Consider the following 18,427-nt stretch of genomic DNA (forward strand, 5'->3'; position numbering starts at 1 on the left):
CCCCTGTATCACTGCATGGTGCGACCTCATCTGGAGTATTGCATTCAATTCTGGTCTCCTTATCTCAAGAGAGATATAGCGGCACTAGAAAAGATTCAAAGAAAAGCGACCAAGATGATAAAAGGGGATGGAACTCCTCTTATATGAGGAAAGACTAAGGGCTATTCAGCTTGGAAAAGAGATGGCTGAAGGGAGATATGATTGAAGTCTACAAAATCCTAAGTGGAGTAGAATGGGTACAAGTGGATCAATTTTTCACTCTGTCAAAATTTATAAAGACTAGGGGGACGCTCGAAGTTACAGGGAAATACTTTTAAAAACAATAGGAGGGAATTTTTTTCCACCTAGAGAATAGTTAAGCTCTGGAACGCATTGCCAGAGGTTGTGGTAAGAGCGGAAAGTGTAGCTGGTTTTAAGAAAAGTTTGGGCAATTTCCTGGAGGAAAAATCTATAATTTTAAAGTACAGGACTCACTGACCAAACAAAATCTGGCAATTATTTCCTGTACCCTCAATAGAATAGACCTACAAGACTCTTTAAACTGCATTTTGTTTTATACGCCACCAGGATCATGGGCCCGAGTTAAGAAGCATTTTTATTAATTTGTTTTTAATAATTCACTTACCACTCCACAGTGTTTATTATTGGGAGATATCAATTTACATTTGAGGTTGAATCGGATCAGAATGTTGCTGATCTTATAACATTTTTATCTTCTTTGGATTTTTCTTTTCCACAACCATCACAAACTCATGTAGGAGGTTATCAATTTGACTTAGTATCATTAGTGACCAAGTCAGGGTCATTCTTTTAATTTCATTAAAAAAGGGCAGATGGCTACCAATACTTTGGTCAGACCATTTTATTTATTATTTTTCTTTGGGATGGACTAAGGAATTGAACGTCATACCCAAGTCGCAAAAATCAGAAATTTCTGTCAGAAAACCACCTAATGCAACTGAATTTTAGCAGAGGGCTGAATTATTACCGGATGGCAATATTCATAATTTTCCATTGGATTAGAAAACATTTTGTAATAACATCCTAGATGAAACTGCCCCTAAACATACTATAAAAAGACAAGCTGATGACACAAAAAATGGTATGACACAGAATTACTAGATGAAGCGTACTATGTATCATTTTGAAAGAAAATGGATAAAATCCAAAGCAGCTATAGACAAAGAACATTGGAGGAAGGAAGTTAGAAATTATAAGAAACTATTACGGGAGAAACGAAAAGCCTACTACTCAGCAAAAGTCGGTACTACAAGCATTGATGTAAAGAAATTATTTCAACTAGTTAATACAGTGTTTAATGTGACTCAAAATATGCAATCCTTAGGATTACTTTTACCTACTTCAGATGATTTAGCAAATTTCTTCAGTTTCAAAGTCTTAAACCTGAGATCTTGTTTACTTTGGGAGATTTTGAATCTCATTTAAATATGAATGAAATCGAGGTCCATGCAGATTTGAATTGGTCTTCATTTGAAGACCCAGATTGGGAGGATTTTTCTAAACTATTCTGTAGATATGCTAAATCATATTGTATATTAGATCTCTGCCCTTCAGATCTTATGACAGTGGCACCTTTAAGCTTTAAATTTAAATTATTGGATTGGCTATTTGATTCTTTGAAGGCATAAAAATTTCCACAAGAGGAGGGTAATATAATTATTACTCCAATAATTAAGAATGAATCTATTTCACTACCAGTCAACTATAGACCTGTGGTATTGATCCCCTTTTTTGTAAAGATTATGGAGGGTTTGGTCCAAATTCAGTTGACAAAATATCTTGAGCGACATTCCTTGCTCCATGATTCTCGATCTAGCTTCAGAACTTTATTATAGTACAGAAATTTCTCTGTTTTAGCATGAAACAACATACTATCTTTTATGTTGGAAGTAGTAGTACTCTGCAAATTACTAACAACTTGGTCTAATTTTCACAACTTTTTACCCATTTCAACCATTTTACCTTCATGCTCATTAATTTTTACAATAATAGATGAAAATTGACATAATTTCAAAACGGTATTCTGTAGTGAAGACTCAATTCTGTTAACACTCAGCCATACATCGCTTAAAGTGATAACTTTATCTTTAGGGAGAACAATAGGGTCTGACTCCCTAACCATTTGCACAGGAGTCAAACCCTTTGTTCCCAATGAATCAGCTTGACCTGAAACCTTCAGTCCAGTCAGTATGGATAATTGTAAAGGGGAAGCTACTCCCTCCTCTAAGGAGGAAGTCTCCAATCACCCAACGTTATTCAATGGTTGAAGAGGTGATGGTTCCCCTGAGGATAAGGAAGCAGCTATATCTAAAGTTACCTGCTTTTCCATCTGTGGCAAAACAGGAACCAAAATGTGACGATCCATAAGACCTATAACTGGACTAGATGAGGTAATTTTTGCCTTCCTTTTGCCCATAATGGTAAGGATCGATATTAACTGCTTCCAGCTCCTCTTGGGCTTTGAAGGGGCTCAAAAGGGGCGTGTCCTGCCCCTTTGGCCATGCCCCTTCAGACTCACGGCCCCAGGCTCACGACCGCATGCCGTGGCTTCCCCGGCACTTTAAAGAGCCTCAAAGTATTCTTTTCCAGCTGGCTGGGACATTGGTTTGGCTGCGGGACTGCCTGTCCCGATGGTAAACTATGCTGCAAGTGGCACTGGCGGCAAATCTCCGTGGCTTCCAGGGCATTTTAAAGAGCCCCGAAGGACCCTTTTTCAGCTGGCTGGGGCATTGGTTTGGCTGTGGGACTGCCTGTCCCGATGGTAAGCTGTGCTGCAAGTGGCAATGGTGGCAAATCTGCTCCATGGCTTCCTGGGCTTCTTTAAAGAGCCCCGAAGGACCCTTTTCCAGCTGGCTGGGGCATCGGTTTGGCTGCGGGACTGCCTGTCCCGATGGTAAACTGTGCTGTAAGTGGCAATGGCGGCCCTCAAGGTAAATCTTAGCGTGCAGCAATCATTAATGATTTACAGCTGGCACTATTCTTGTTATCAGCATAAAAAACTCACACCCAACCAAATGTATAGATCTATAAAGGGAACCCCCCCCCCCCCCCCCCACTGCTGTGCACTGTAGAATTTATTTCAATCACAATATCAAAATCGATATCGGGAAAGGAATTGAGTAACTAAAGGCAGGATTCACTAAACCTCCAAACCATGTGTGATCCGATTCCGTTTGAATGCCGGCCGACCAATTCAGTAAAGGCCTGCATGCAAATGGGGACGATTGTTAACACCCTCCCCTACCCTCCTGTCACTGCTGTCAGGGCTCAGCCCAGGCCAGATCTCTCTTGCCTGCTCCCGGACTCCTGTTCTCTGCTGCCATTCCCTGCAGTGCAAGCCTGTGGTTTTAAAGCAGGCCTGCACTATGGGGAATGGCGGCAGAGAGCAGGAGAGTCCGGCGAGCAGGGAAGAGAGATTGGCCACTGGCCCGACACTTCGGCCCTGCCCGACACCCCCACCCGCAGGCCCCGATCTCTCCTGCCTGCTCTGCTCTGCCCAGATCTCTCTTGCCTGTTCCCGGATTCTCCTGCTTTCTACCGCCGTTCCCTGCAGTGCAAGCCCGTGGTTTTAAAGCGGGCCTGCACTGTGGAGAACAGCGGCAGAGAGCAGGAGAGTCCGGGCGCATGCAAGAGAGATCTGCCCGACACCCCACCAGGCCCCGATCTCTCCTGCCTGCCCTGCCCTGTTCTGCCGCGTCCCCCCCCACCCCTGAGAAAAAATCAGGAGGGATACCAACTCCCTCCTGCCATCAGCGTTTTAAAAGGGAAGAGCCCAAGGCGCCTCAGCCAATCAGTGCCTTATGCCTCTCCCCATGCATCAGATGATGCTCTGGGGCGGGGCCTAAGGCCGCTATTGGGCGGCGGCTAGCAGCAGAGTAGGAGCAGGAGGCGTTTCTTCCTGTTTCCGAAGATTTTGGAGCGGCGTAGGAGCAGGAGGGATCGGGCACCCTTCCTGCTTCCAATTATTTTAAAGTACTTGGGTGGGTGGGCAGGGCCCGACCGCCTGGGCTGACCAGGGATGGGCCGGGGGGTGGGAGGCCTAGGAGCAGGAGGGACTGAGCACCCCTCCTGCTCACATTTTACAGCCGGGAGTGGGCCGTTCCTTGCGGCGGCGGCGGGAGGGGGGGGGGAAGGGGGCGAGGGCCATGCTGCATGCATGCAATATTTTTTAAAAAACAACAAAACGCTGATGAAAGCCGTGATTCTGTAAATGACACCAACGCTGCAATTTTTCCTTAAGTTGGACACCCTGATTTCTGTCTAACTTCCAGTGTATCGCAAACTGTGTGCCTCCAGATCCTGGGGAGGAGGAGTGGCGTTAGAGCCGGCTGACTGCCTACAGGATATGCCTCTTGTGGCGAGAAGCACATCTTGTAGGCAGTCAGCTGGCACCTCTCCTCCCTGTGCTTTTTCTTTTTCAGTATCCTCCCACTGGCATCTCAGGGCTCATCTGGAGAGCCTCTGCACAAGTGCGGAAGATGACGTGATGACATCATCATGTTGACATCCATGCACTTTCAGATGCCCTTTAGCTGTGGCCCCCATTTAGTGTGCCGCCGGCTCGCAAAGTTTGCGAGACACTGGTCTAACTCATATTTACTCTGTCTTATCTGTTTGTGTTCCACCTCTGCTTACACCCTATGCTGTCTGTTAAGATGTTTTAATGGGCATTGTGTTGACATTGTGAGTTAATACACTGTGTCATAATGTGTTTTTCATAATAATATTTTTATTGCCTACATTCAGCTTATTCTTGCTCTATACCATCTTGGGTGAATTTCTTCAAAAAGGTGATAAATAAATAAGCAAGTATATTATATTATTCAAATGTTTTATCCTCATCTTTATTATAAAATGATGCTGATATCCATGTAAGGGACTCAATGTTTTTTTAGCAATTGCATTTATTATCTGGAGAGCAGTAGTCCTTGAGTATGTTTATCCTGAGATTTTGTGCCTGATTCAAAAGGAAAATGTGTGTGCTTTCCCCTTTAGAAATAGCTCTGGATAAAGAATTTGTAGAGATTTTCTTCTGCTTTTTCTTTGGGCACTTTTTCCATGAAAATAATCTGCTTAGTTTTGAAAACAAAAAAGTTAAAAACAAACAACAAAAGCTGCTTTTGCTTCCACAACTTAATCCTGCTCAGAGCCAGCCAGTCTGTCTGTCTGTCTGTCTTTTTGCCACAGGAATGAATGTGTATACTGTTCCCCGTGTATACTCTAACCCAGAGCTACAAAATGAACAGTCTACAGCAGGGGTACCCACACGTTTTTGGCTTGCGAGCTACTTTTAAAATGACCAAGTCAAAAGGATCTACCAACAATAAAAATACTAAACATATACCCTTTTACTACGGTGCACTAGCCATATTCTGTGGACGCATTAGCATTTAGCACGTGCTAAATCAGCTAGTGCACCTTAGTAAAAGACCCCCCCTCTATTTATTTATATATATACCGAGTGCACCTCTTCTGTCCTCTAGACCTCGTTCATTCCCCAACCAACATCTCTCTCTGTCCTCCCAGGAGTCCAGCATTTCTTCCTCTCTCCTCCACCCCTATTGGCAACATGTCTCCCTCCTCTGTTCTGATCTTGCATCTCTCTGTTCTTCCTCAGGGTCTCTCCCCCCTGTCTCTTCTGTCTGCACCTCCCATAGTCCAACATCTGCCCCCCCACCCTCTCTTCTGCCTCCCCTTTGTTTCAGGTTTCTCCCTCTCTCTATCTTCCTTCTGCTAACATTTTGAGTCCTCTCACCTTTGGTCCAGGTCTTTGTTTCTCTCACTCTCTTTGTCTTCCCCCTCCCCAGGGCCTGGTATCTCTCTCTCCTTGGTTCAGAGTGTTTCTCCTCTAACCCCTCTAGTAGTCCAGGATCTGCCTTATCTTCTCCCTCCCTTTTGGTTCAAGGCTGCTTTCCCACCCCTCCTCAAGGTCCTTTTGTCTCTTCCCCCCCTGATCCAGTGTCTCTAAGGCAATCCCCCCTCCCACCGGGGTCCTCGCGACGGGCACAATTTTACCCCAACGTGCGGAGCCTTACCTCCGTTGCTTCCCTGCACACAGCGACTGTTAGACTGTTAGAGATGACAGTCACCTCCATTTTTCCCTCTGGGCATACCACAGTTGAAAGTTAATTACGGCAGCCTGCAGAGCGAACATAGCAGGCTTCCATCGGCTTTTGTAGCACGGTCCCTCTGCCTTAGTCCCGCACCTCTGACGTCGGGGGTGGGACCATGGCAGAGAGAATGTGCTATAGAGGCTGACGGCAGCCTGCTACGTAATTACAGTACAATACTTTTAAAGGTGAGAAAGTGACTGGGGAATGCTAGGGAGAACACTGGCTCTGTGATCTACCGGCAATACCTTTGCAATCGACTGTTAGATCGCAATTGATGTTTTGGGCACTCCTGGTCTACAGTATACCTGGCTAAATGTTCCTTTTAAAACTTCTGTGTCTGAGCATGTGAGGGAGGGATTCCTTTTATATTCTGGCCACTTCCCGTAGTCTGTGATCAATCGGGTAAGAGTTGAGAGTGTATAGGTATGTCTTTTTTAGTATCGGATCTCATTCATACAGCCATCTTAAAAAAAAAAAAAGTTAGAGCACCTGCAAATCTAGGGTTACAAGATGTTTGGATTTACCTGGACATGTCCTCTTTTTAGAGGGCATGTTCGGGCATTCGGCCAGCTTTTCAAAATTTGGCACTTTGTCCTGGTTTTGAAAAGCAGATTGTGTCAGGAGGGAGTGTGGTGCCCTCGACCAAGGCTGAGGGGGGCGGGACTTGGGTGTAATGGGGTGGTCTTGGGGGCGGATCTATCGGTCTGAATTTTATATACGTAAAATCTGGTAACTGTGCAAATCTCTGAAGGTGGTGCGCCCATCATAATTTACAGTTCTGTCCTGCTATATGCTGGAATGAATTTGAAGGGGTGGGGAGAAGAAGTTGTTGAGGGAAGGATTGCATTTCTTTAGAATCTGTAGACCCTTTTCCAAAAATGTGAATCCATGAGGTTGTGGCGGGAGCTTGTGGCAGCCATTTCCTTTATCTGCTCGGGGCAGGAGCATAGGAGGATCGCTCCTGCCCTGGTATACAGCTGGACTACCAGGGCATGCAAAGTAGGCCTTTTCAGGTGTGTGAGGTGGTGTAGAGCCAGCTGGGATAGGACACGGGAAAGGTCGCTCATGTCCAGGCTCACTGCTGTACCATCAATGCTCAAGGCAGGCCAATGAGAGGCCTGCAATGAGTCTGGGAGGGGCACAGCTGGATGACTCAAATATAAACTGAGACCCTAATTTTTGGTCCCAATATCTTGTTTGTATGCAAGTATATATGCAGTAAGAAATAAAATACTTTCTAAAGCAAACAGCCATAGTGCAAAACACTGCAGTGAGAATTTAAATATTAACCAGCTTCCATAAAAATGGCTGTAGCTTTATAGAGAAGACAGCCTTTCTGAGCTACTGTTGCTGCTGCCTTGGGAGGAGTAAGAAGGACCACTATAGATAGTCCACTTTCTAGATAAGGATTCAGGTATACGGTATACTCTGCACAAACTAAGAATATTTGACCAAAGAGTATTCATTATAATGTATGCATCTTGAGAGCATTGAAAAAATAGTACATGTGTAAGTACTTTCTTTTTCTGTATTATTGCTCACTTACTTATAATTCCAATAAACAGGTTTGAACTGAAAAAAATAATATAATTTCTGTAACATTTTCAACTCTTTTATACATGAAGGAAGAATATGGTCATGAAATCCTGGTGTGTTGTGATCAAAATAATAGCTGTCATTTTAACCTCTATTGACACATTAAGAACATAAGAACATAAGAAGTTGCCTCCACCGGGATCAGACCAGAGGTCCATCGCACCCAGCGGTCCGCACCCGCGGCGGCCCATCAGGTCCATGACCTGTCAAGTGTTCCCTGCCCTAAAAAAAAAAAAATAAAAAATAAAAAAACCTATCCTTACTTCTATCTGTATCCCTCAATCCCCTTTTCCTTCAAGAATTTATCCAAACCTTCTTTGAATCCCTGTAGTGTCTTCTGCCCCACCACTACCTCCGGGAGTGCGTTCCATGTGTCCACCACTCTCTGGGTGAAGAAGAACTTCCTGGCATTGGTTCTAAACCTATCCCCTTTCAGTTTCTCCGAGTGCCCCCTTGTACTTGTTGTTCCCCACAGTCTGAAGAATCTGTCCCTGTCTACCTTATCTATGCCTTTCAGGATCTTGAAAGTTTGTATCATGTCTCCTCTAAGTCTCCTCTTTTCCAGGGAGAACAGCCCCAGCTGTTCTAGCCTGTCGGCATATGAAAGGTTTTCCATACCTCTTACCATTTTCGTCGCTCTTCTCTGGACCCCCTCAAGCAATGCCATGTCCTTCTTGAGGTACGGCGACCAATGCTGGACACAGTACTCCAAATGCGGGCGCACCATTGCACGGTACAGTGGCATGATGACTTCCTTTGTCCTGGTCGTGATACCCTTCTTGATGATACCCAGCATTCTGTTTGCTTTCTTTGAGGCTGTCGCGCATTGTGCTGATGCTTTCATTGTTGTATCCACCAGCACACCCAGGTCTCTTTCAAGGGTACTCACATCTAGCAATGTTCCCCCCATTGTATAGCTGAACATCGGGTTCTTTTTCCCAACATGCATGACCTTGCATTTCTCTATATTAAAACGCATCTGTGTTTGTAATGAAATGACAGTCTTCAATCACAAAGAGAACAATGTTGTTCTCTTCAGTGCATCTTCTGATTGGCTGAAAAGAGCACATTAAACTGAACAATGCATAATATTCTTAAGGGAAAAATTGAATAAAGTAGCATGAGAGAACGTGAACTCTCAGGCCTTGAGCATGCGCACATGCTCAAGGCCCAGCACAGGAGGCAGATCTTCGGGCACCGGCAGGACATGCTGGTGCCGGTGTGGAGGCTACACTGAAGTAAGAAGAGGGTTCGGGTGGGTTGGGGGACCTCAGGTTGCAGCGGGGGAGGGGGTGCCCAATGGCGGCGGGGGGGGGGGGAGGGTGCCAGATTGCGGGGGGGGGGGGGGAGGGAAGGTGCCAGTTAGCGGGGGGAGTGCTTGCAAATCGAGGCGCGCTCGGTTTCCGAGGTGCTGATTTAGCGAATGTTTTGCTCATCTTGCAAAACACTCGCAAACCGGTGCACTCGTAAACCGAGGTACCACTGTATTTTGTATTAAAGTTTTTGGGTTGTGGAACGAATCGTCTGAGTTTCCATTATTTCCTGTAGGGAAATTCGCTTTGATATTTGAGTGCTTTGGATTACAAGCATGCTTCTGGAACAAATTATGCTCGCAAACCAAGGTTTTACTGTATTTGGTGAACAAATGCTGCATTAGAATACAGCAAATCATGCTCTTTTTATATATTAACAAAAGTAATTCTGATACATTGTTCTAAAATTGAACTTACCCAAAGCACAAAAATTTCCTAGGTTAAGAATCTTAGATCATAAAACATAAATCCATGTACAGTACCATTAATGAGGAGTGATAAGTTGGGGGCCTTCTTAATAACTTGTAGTAAGATTTTGCTCAGAAATTGCAAAAACTGATAACTGAATGGGCAACTGGTGGAAAAACTCTCATTCATTACATTACATTACATTACATTACATTAGTGATTTTTATTCCGCTTGTACCTTGCGGTTCAAAGCGGATTACATAAGAAGAGAACTGGACATTTCCAGGAGGGTACATGACATTGGAGAATACAGGTTGAGGGTATAGACTTAATAACAGAATGAGTGTATAGACATAATAACATTGGAAGATAAATCAGGTTACATTACATTACATAGCAAATTGTCTGTTTCCATACGTTGGTAGGTAATCGGTTTCGGTAGGATGATTTATGTTCAAGGTAGCTTTGTTGTATTTATTTATTTATTTTTTCATTTTATTTTATTGGTCGATTGAGGGTATGGTGCCAGGGAGTGCGCAGAACCTGGTCGGTGTAAGTGGAAGAGGAGAGGGAGATTAGGCAGATTGTAATGGTATTGAACAGTAGTGTTTTGATTTCTAGGGGAAGAGGAGAGGGAAATTAGGTAGATTGTATATACTTTTTGAATAGCAGCGTTTTGATTTCTTTACGGAATGCTTTGAAGTCAGATGTTGAGGTTAACAATCTGGTGATGAAGGGTTCGAGTTTTGCTGCATGCGTTGCTATGAGGTTATCATAAAGCTTTTTACGATGAGTGCCATTGAGTGATGGGTATGAGAATGGTGTCAGTGTTCTTGTTCTGGGTGGAAGGTTACGGTTTAGTCGATCGTTTAGATAGGTAGGTGCAGTACCGTTGATTACTTTGAAGAGTTAGACAGTATAGTTTGAATTGAATTCTGGCTCGAATCGGTAGCCAATGTGAGTCTAGGTAGGCATTGGTGATGTGGTCAAATTTTCCGAGGGAGTAGATTAGTCTGAGAGCTGTGTTCTGAACGGTCTGTAGTTTTTTGATCATGTTTGTAGGGCATGGTAGATATAGGATATTGCAGTAGTCCACAAGACCTAGTACCAGGGATTGTACAATGATTCTGTAGTGTTCTTTGTCAAAGAATTTCCTTATTTTTCTTAAGTTGCGCATTGTGAAGAATGCTTTTTGGGTAGTTTTGTTGATTTGAGTCTGCATAGTGCAGCATCTGTCTATCAGCACTCCCAGGATTTTGAAGGAGGTTTGGATTAGGTATTTGATTGCTTTAATTTCCAGGTCTGTTATGGATGGGTTTTTGTCCGTTTCAAGCATTAAGAATTTGGTTTTGTCCGAGTTTAGTTTTAATTTGTGGTTTGTCATCCACTTTTCTACTTCATCCAGTATTGTTTCCAGGTGTCCTGTTGAGGTGTGGTCTTTGGTTTCGAAGGGGAGGAGAATAGTTATGTCGTCTGCGTAGCTGAATGATGTTACATTTAGGTTGTCTAGAGTGGTACCAAGGGAGGAGATGTAGAGAGTGAATAGAATGGGTGAAAGTGGAGATCCCTGCGAGACTCCGCATGGATTTGACCATGGTTGGATTTCGTATCATTTATCTTAACTCTGTACGTTCTTGTTTTAAGGAATCCTTGGAACCAGTTGTAAACCACCCCTGAGATCCCTATTGCATCAAGTATCTGGAGTAATATGGTATGATCAACTAGATCGAAGGCAGCGGAAAGATCTAGTTGGATAATTAGGATCCTGTGTCCTTTACTGAGATATTGTCGGGCTATGTCCAGTAGTGTTGCTAGTAGTGTTTCCGTGCTGTGGTAAGATCTAAATCCTGATTGTGATGAGTGAAGTATATTGTGGTCAGCTAGGTAGTTGGTGAGGTATTGAGCCACAAGTCCTTCAATCAGCTTGACATATAATGGGATCGAAGCGATAGGTCTATAGTTGGTAGGTGTGTCTATAGGACCTTTTTGGTCTTTCAGTAAGGGTGTGATTATAATCTCTCCAAGATCTTGTGGGAATTGGCCTTCTATGAGAGTGCTTTGTATCCATTGCGTGAGGCTGGTTTTGAATTTAGGGGAGGCATTTGTAAGTAGATACGATGGGCAGTAGTTCAAGTCGCATGAGGTGTGGCTGCATTTTTTGTATAGTCGGTTCAAATCAGGCCATTGTAGAGTTGGGAAGGTGGTCCATGTTCTGTCTGCAGTTATGGCTTCTTCCATTGTGGGGGTTGTTATTAACTCATCGAATGTGGTAGTTGAGTTGTTGAAGGTAGTTCTGATTTTGATGATCTTGTGTTTGAAATGGTCTGCTAGTTGGGAAGCTGTTGGTGTTTTATTGCCTTGAGTGGCAAGGAATGAGTTTGTGTCCGTAAGTTTTTTTACTAAGTTGAAGAGTGTTTTTGTGTCGGAGGTGTTTGTGCCAATTAGTTTAGTGTAGTATGTTTTGCGCTTTTCCTTAAGTTTGATGTTATATAGTTTGATTTGGGTTCTCCAAGCGGATTTGGTTTGGTCATTTCTCTTTTTTCTCCAAGATCTTTCAAGTTGTCTGCAATGCCTTTTTAGTAGGAGGAGTTCGGAGTCGAACCACTTGTATGAGGGTCTGCAGGTTCTGTGTTTGGTTTTTTCTGGGGCTAGCTCGTTCAAGGTTGTTTCACTTAGGGTGCGCCAGTGTTTTACGAAGTCTGTAGGGTCAGTGGGGACGATTGCAGGGTCCACTTTGTCCCAGAATGTGGCTGGTTCAATTTTCTGTCTAGATTTGAAGGTTGTTTTTTGGGGCTTAGATTTTATGTTATTTTGAGGCCAGTTGATTGTGAAAGTGTATTTGTGGTGGTCTGACCAAAGAGAGGGATGCCAGGTACCATTGGCGATGTGAATATTTGGGGTGTGGAGGTTATGAGACGTGAATGCTGCTATATCAAGTTGGTGGCCTTTTTCATGCGTGGGTTCAGGATTGAGGTGCGTCGAGGTATGAGAGTATTTCGTTTGCTTGTTTGGATGTGTGGTCTTCGAGGTGGAGATTGATGTCTCCTAGGAGCAAGTTGTATGTGGAGGTTAGAGAGTTCTGGAATAAGAATTCTTCGAGTTCAAGTTTTGAGGTGTTCCATTTTCCTGGAGTAATGTAGCATAGCAGACAGTTCAAGGTGCCTGTAAGTGTGTTGTCGGAGAGTTGGCATTCAGTTAACAGTTCTGCATTTTTAATTAATTTTTATTTATATTAAAAATTTGTAGTCCACTATATCTAATAATTCAGTGCAGATAACAACTAACATATGTGATTGTAAATGTGAAACAAAAGCCTAAAAAACAAGACAACACAAATATATCAAATTTTAATAAAAGATAAGCTATCTCTGAGTGGCTAAAATACAAACTAAAATATAATACTGTGGAAAAAACATATTAAAATTAAGACTGAACAATTAACATGTTAATAACATGGTTACCGTATTTTTCACTCCATAAGACACACTTTTTCCACCCCCAAAAAGGGGGTGGAAATAAGGGTGCATCTTATGGCGCGAATACCTCCCTGTACCCCCATACCTTTTTAAAAAATCCGTCTGTCCAGCGCTGTATGGCAGGAGCTTTCAGCTCCGCTCTGACGCTGCCGTGAGAGTTTTGGAATCAGCTGAGGGAAGGGCAGGAGTGCTGAAAGCTCCTGCCGTACTGCACTGGATGGCAGGATTTTAAATAGTGCTCCCCTCTGACGCTGCTGCAAGAGTTCGGGAGTCAGCGGAGGGAAGGGTAGGAGCGCTGAAAGTTCCTGCCATACAGCGCTGGAAAGCAGAATTTTAAAAAAGGTACCGGGGCCTGTCTGCCTGCTTGCATGCCTCGGGGTAGGGGGCCGTGTCTGCCAGCCACTAGCCCTGCCTGCCCTGTCCCTGTATGCCTGCCAGCTACTGGCCCTGCCTGCCCTGTGCCCTGCTTGCCGGCTACTAGACCTAGCCTGCCTGCCTGCCAGTCTCCCTCAGGGTGGTAGGCCCTGTCTGCCAGCCACTAGCCCTGCCTGCCCTGTCCCTGCCTGCCTGCCAGCCACTAGGCCTTCCTGCCCTTTGCTCTGTCCCGGCTTACCACTAGACCACCAGAGGGGGGACAGGGTACAGAGCCTGGCATGGAGGGGGGACAGGGTTCAGAACTTGGCAAAGAGTGTGGGGTTGGGTACAGAGCCTAGCAGGTAGAATTTGGTTCAGAATGGGTTTTTTTCTTGTTTTCCTCATCTAAATTTAGGGTGCGTCTTATGGTCAGGTGCATCTTATGGAGCGAAAAATACGGTAATGCATTAATTGTTTAACAACATCAAAAAAATTTATGGGATTAACGTGGTCAGGCCTACTTTCTTTCACAGTCGCGGCATTCTTAATCTGACTAATATCACTTCCGGTGCTCCACTGGATGTGAAGTCAGGCAGAAGACGATGTTGGAGGAACATTGGTTAAGAGCTGCCGCTTCCATTGTTGCCATTGTCCCACCCAGGAGAGCCACCCTTGCCACCACTGCCCTTCCTGCAGATCCACAATTGGTGCCACTGCCCTCCCAGAACAGCAACCTTGCTGCCACCTGCCACTTGCCTGCACTTGTGACCACTGCTGCAGTCCACCTAATGCTGCCAAACTTTCATAGCCTGCAAGCAGTGCTAGTGTATAAAGCAGAGCACTGCCAGCAAGCTAGCCAGCTCCAGTCACTTTGATCTCTTCAGTTCTTGCTACATTGGAACAGGAAGTTACATCAGCTGTTCTGGTGTAGCAGGGACTGAAGAGACAATGAGAGAGTGAAGCCAATTGGCCTGCCAGCAGTGCTCTGCTTTAATCACTAACATTTCCAGCAGCTATGAAAGATTAGAGGGAGGGAAGGAGGAGAAAGAGATCTGACCATGGGGGAAGGGAATGAGGAAGGAGAGAGTCCTGACCCAACCATGGAGGGAGGGAGGAAAGAGAGATACCTGACTGTGGGAGAGAGGGAGGAGAGAAGAGGTATCTGACCATGGGGGTGGGGGTGGGGAGGGAGAGTGGAGATAGAGACAGCGAGAGAGAGACCTGACCATGGGGGAGGGGGGGCGAGAGAGAGGAGAGAAAGAGAGGTACCTGATCATGTGGAGGAGAGAGAGAGAGAGGTACCTGACTGGGGGAGGCAGGAGAGAGAGAGTAGGAGCAGAGGAAGATTTGCTGGGAGAAAAAGGTGATAGGGGAGTAGGGTGATGTTTGAGAGGGCCAGATTCTGGAAATAGGGATGAAACCCCCCCCCCAAAAGATAGTGACAGAGAAGAGGGAAGGAGAGAAACTGTGAGCACAGAATGATAAAGGAAGAGGGAAGAGAGGATACCCATATAAGGAAACGGAGGGAAATGATGGTGACCATAAATGGCAGGGAAGAGAAGAGACAGAAACAAGACAGATTTGAAAAGGAGGAAGAAAAATGAAAGAAACGATTGTGAAAGATGTATATAGGGCAGGTAGTAAAGAGGAGAAAAAAAAGAAAAAGTGAATAGAGCACAGGGAAGCGGACCAGAGATGCAGTACAAGATGATTAGAATGATAAAATTACCAGACAACAAAGGTAAGATAAAAGATTTTATTTTTAATTTAGTAAGGGGGGTGATGGGATTTCACATACCGTCTTTGTATGGGACAATTGAATTGAAATGTGTCAGTTTTGAGAATTTACATGTTCTATGTATATATTGCACTATACAAGAGGAAATGTGAGGGGGTGTTTTATGCGATTAATTGCACAATTAAAAATTTTAATCGCAATTAATCATACAATTAAACATTTTAATCGATGTACAGCCCTAGTTAAAATATTGTTTACTGATTCAGAAGAACCTCAGATTGCTGAACCAGGATAACTGGAACTGTAGAGAACAATCTGCTGAAAGAAGAATGCCTATAAGTGTTTTGGAGCAAAGATGCCTTTGTTATTAAGTATTCCATGATACAGAAGCTAGAAAACATGATGAGTTTCCCTTATACTTCTTGATGAGTTAGAATATTCAATAAATAGTTCTCAAATTGCCAAGACCTCAAAGAGCAATAAAGCCTTAGCAATGTGATAATAACTAGAGGGGGATTCATCATATAAAAATCTTATGTATCAATGTAAATATTTTAAATCTTAGCATGCTAGGCAATGGGTGGCAGATAAGGTGAAATGGCTCATCCAGTCTGCCCATCCACATCATCCACTGTCTGCTCCTCTCGCTAAGAGATCTCACATGCTTATCTCACACTTTCTTGAATTCAGACACAGTCTTTGTCTCCACCACCAATACATGATCAAATTGTTTAGTGCCTACTAAAATTTGTGTGGTCCCATTTGGGCAACCTGAATTGGTCTTAATTGTTTATTGTTTATTCAGATTTTTGATTAAACGCTTTATCGATACTACAAAGCGTTGTACAGAGTTTCATATAACATTAAAACAAAATAAACAGTTAAGACATATCTATATACAAATTTTTCAGTTTTGACAACAAATTACTTACAGGGTAATTATGGGCCTAAAGGCTCCAAAACACAATTGGGAAAGGAGGGGAGAAATACAATTGATATAGAAAATGCGAGAAACATTCAAGGAAAACACGAAAGGGACAGGGAAGTTAAATGAAATGATAAAAGCTGGTATATCTCAGAATATAAGAAATTCAATTAAAGGCATCTTTAAAAAGAAAGCACTTTAATTTACTTTTAAAATTTTTTAAATTTTCCTCCATTTTTAAGTCTAAAGGAAGAGTATTCCAGATCGTTGGGGCTGTTACAGAGAAAATGGATGTGCGACGAGTGCCAATTATTTTTAAAGATGGAATATTGAGATTGTGTTGAGATACAGATCTTAATGCTCTCGGTGGATCATGAGGGATCAAAAGTCTGTCTATGAATGCTGGAGTATTGGACTGTAAGGTTTTAAATGTTAATAAGGCAATTTTATAAGTTATCCTGTATAAGACAGGCAGCCAGTGAGCATTTTGAAGTAAAGGGGTAACGTGATCAAATTTCTTTGCGCCGAAGATAATCTTGATAGCTGTATTTTGTATAAGCTGCAATCGTTTTATGTCTTTATGATAGATTCCTTTTAATAGTGAATTGCAGTAATCCATTTTTGATATTACAAGAGAGTGAATCAAAATATTTAGGGAACTAACGTCAAGTAGCGGTGCCAGTGATCGAATCATTCTTAATTTATAAAAACAATTTTTAACTAAGGCACTAATTTGAGGACAAAATGTTAATTTGTTATCTAATAGGATACCCAATATTTTAGTAATTGTAATTGGTGCAAGAGAATTATTTTCTATGGTGATCTGAGAAATTAGTTGAACTCCCTCTTTACCAGAGAAGAGGAGAGTGTTAGTTTTTGCAATGTTTAGAGAAAGTTTGTTGGAATTTAACCAGTCATGAATTTTATTTAATTTGAGATTTATTGAATGAATTTCTGTATGGCTATTAGGTTCAATAGGGTGCAATAATTGTATATCGTCCGCGTAAGCATAAACAGTAAACCCTATTGATTGGCAGAGAGTCAGCAGAGGAGCCAAATAGATATTAAATAATAGAGGCGATAAGATGGAGCCTTGGGGAATACCGAAATTGGAATGATAAGCTTTTGAAACTTCATTATTAAAATGAACTGTAAAGGTTCTATTATTAAAGTAAGAGTGAAACCATTCAAGGACTTGGTCTGCAACCCCTATAGAAGAAAGGCGTTGCAATAAGAGATAATGGTCAATAGTGTCAAATGCTGCGGCAAGATCTAATGAAACTAAAAGAACTGATTTGTGTTGATCCAGATAGTAATTTATAGTTGTGGTGAGACCAAGTAAGGAAAATTCTGTAGAATGGTTTTCACGGAAACCAGTTTGATTTGGGTGTAGGACGTGCGTTTTTTCAACGAAATTTGACAATTGTTGAAACACAATCTTTTCAGTTAACTTTGATAAGAAAGGCAGATTTGCAATTGGGCGGTAGTTAGAACATTCTTCAAGATTTTTTTTTTTGGTCTTTTATAATTGGTGAGATAATGGAATGTTTCCATTCCGATGGTATTTTAGCTGTTGATAAACAAGAGTGAATAATTTGATGAATATATGGCCCGAATACTGTGAAATATTTTTTAAAGAAAAAAGGAGGAATAGGTTCATGTTTAGAGCCTTTAATGTTGATACAATGTAAGATATTTTTGATTACTTTTAAAGATGGAAGAAGAAAATTGGATAATGAAGCATTAATTGTCTTATTCTTAGTTATTAAACTGTCGTTTTCAGAAGGGCTAGTATGATTTGCTACAATGGATTTCTTATTAATGATTTTAGCTCTTATGCTTCATCTGGAAGACTTAACAATAAACTGTTAACAGTGATCTAGATAAAATATAATCAGAGATTGGAAAATAGGAAGAAGATTACTAATATGCAGGTAAGGTTTCAAATGCCATAACATTTGTAACTTATCCCCCCCCCCACCGAATTTTCAATCTTTTGCAGATGTTCCTACAATGTCAAATCGGGGTCAATAATACCAAGATTCCTAAGAGAGGTGGGTACAGGTATAGTCCAATCATCAATAATAAATTCTGGCTTTTACAAAGCTGCGGTAGAGGTTTCTACTGCAGGCCGCTGAGATAAATGCTCCGACGCTCATAGAATTCCTATGAGCGTTGGAGCATTTACCTCGCCGACCCGCGGTAGAAACCTTAACTGGGGTTTGAGAAAAGAGCCCAAAGTGAACAGGGAATTGAATAACAGGCAGGTCATGGAAAAACACAATCTTTTTTTCTGCATATTTAATCAAAGTTTACTGGCAAACATCCAAACTTCAGTAGTCTACAAACATAATAAAGGAAAGGAATTGGGATTTGATATAATGCCTGGACAAGGTGTATTAAGTGGTTTACAGTCTGGTACTCGTGCCTTTTCCCTATCTGTCCTAGTGGGCCCACAGTCTGTCTAATGTACCTGGGGCAGT

The 18,427-nt window shown here is 42.7% G+C and overlaps 1 protein-coding gene across 4 annotated transcripts in view; it reads left to right on the top strand.

Annotated features, from left to right (window-relative positions):
* Positions 1–18,427, top strand: part of ZNF407 (zinc finger protein 407) — a 1,075,359-nt gene that overhangs the window by 29,612 nt on the left and 1,027,320 nt on the right. Inside the window, exon 2 of one of the 4 annotated variants that reach the window (XM_033934316.1) lies at positions 17,947–17,998. The exons of the other annotated variants lie outside the window; for them this stretch is intronic. The gene's annotated coding sequence lies outside the window, so the exon portion shown is untranslated. The remainder of the gene's footprint in view (positions 1–17,946; positions 17,999–18,427) is intronic. 4 annotated transcript variants of the gene reach the window in all.

The sequence above is a fragment of the Geotrypetes seraphini genome, chromosome 2 (genome assembly GCF_902459505.1).
Source record: "Geotrypetes seraphini chromosome 2, aGeoSer1.1, whole genome shotgun sequence".
Taxonomy (NCBI): domain Eukaryota; kingdom Metazoa; phylum Chordata; class Amphibia; order Gymnophiona; family Dermophiidae; genus Geotrypetes; species Geotrypetes seraphini.